This window comes from Aegilops tauschii, chromosome 6 (assembly GCF_002575655.3).
Source record: "Aegilops tauschii subsp. strangulata cultivar AL8/78 chromosome 6, Aet v6.0, whole genome shotgun sequence".
Classification (NCBI taxonomy): domain Eukaryota; kingdom Viridiplantae; phylum Streptophyta; class Magnoliopsida; order Poales; family Poaceae; genus Aegilops; species Aegilops tauschii.
In genome coordinates, this window is record NC_053040.3 from 55,303,621 (window position 1) to 55,305,242 (window position 1,622).

Sequence of the window (1,622 nt, forward strand, 5' to 3'; positions counted from 1 at the left end):
GCCCCCCGCCGCCCCGTCGCCCAGCCACCCGCCGCCCAGCGCCGCCCCGTCGCCCCCTCCGCCCCGTCGCCCCCACCCCTCCGCCCCCACCCCACCCGCCGACGCCCCGTCGCCCCGCCACCCGCCGCCCGGCGCCTCCCCCGCCGCCCGGCACCGCCCCCGCCGCCCGGCGCCCCCCCGCCACCGCCCCCGCCGACCGTCCCATTGCTCCGGTGAGGGACTAGTGCTTTTTTTCTGTTTTTTCATTTTTTTTCTGTTTAATTGTTAGTGCTAGATTGTGTGAGTGTTAGTGTTAGAAAAGAATGAGAAGAAGTAGAAGTAGTAGAAGAAGTAGAAGAAGAAGAAAAGAGAAGAAGTAGAAGAAGAAGAAAAGAGAAGAAGTAGAAAAAAGATGAAAAAAGAAAAAGAAGAAAAGAAGTAGAAGAAGAAGAAAGGAAGAAAAGAAAAGAAGTACAAAAAAGATGTAAAAAGAAGAAGAAGAAAAGAAGTAGAAGAAGTACAAGAAGAAGAAAGGAAGAAACGAAAAAAAGTAAAAAAGTAGAAAAAAGATGAAAGAAGAAGAAGAAGAAAGGAAAGAAGAAGAAGAAGAAGAATTGAAAGAAAGAAGAAGACCCCTCCGCCCCCACCCCACCCGCCGACACCCCGGCCCCGACACCACACCCCGACCCCGACACGACACCCCGACCCCCTGACCCCCTGACCCCGACACCCCGACTCCGACACCACACCCCGACACCCCGACCCCGACACGACACCCCGACACCCGACCCCCCGACCACCTGACCCCCTGACACGACACCCCGACGCCCCGACACCCCGACCCCCTGACCCCCTGACCTCCTGACCCACCAACCCCGACACCACACCCCGACACCCGACCCCGACTCCACCCCGACACCCGGCCCCCTAACCCCCTGACCCCGAACACCCCGACCCCCCGACCCCGAAACAGCACCCCGACCCCGACACGGCACCCCGACACCGACATGACACCCCGACCCCCGACACCTCCCGGAAAGGTGTTCTTTGGCCTTGGAGAGGCCGATGGGGTCATATATTTGTGAATTATTAGTTATGTCATATATTTCTCGATTTTGTTATGAAAACATCATAAATAATTGTGTTGATCGGGTAGATTTAAATGTGCAGTTGTTTCATCGCTGCGAGGTTTGGTGGTCGACGACCTCGCCATGCGTTTGACGAGCTCTGCCCCTTCGTTCGTGGGTGAGCACAAATGACATGTCGTCCTCCCCCGTTAATTATTTGCTCTGTTCCGGTGTTCGTGCCGATGAAACTTGATAGCTAGCTATATATGTGTCTTGAATCATCAGTATGCGTAACCAATATGTGTCTCCCGTTCGAAAGCGTCATAGTTATAAATATGCATGCATTTGCATATTTGTAACCTTGATTCTTTCGAATTGTCCAACGCTATCCATGGACAGCCCGAGTATGTTTAGATTGGGTTCGTTTTCCCATATGCTTTGCTCCGGATCTGACGCATAAGTTTCGTCAGTGCCTCCCCTGTTGTTCTCCGGGTACACATCCTCTCTGTTTATTGCAAAGACGTGTATCAGGAGAACAGCGGGGAGGTGCTGCCGAAATTTTGCGTAGGATCCGGA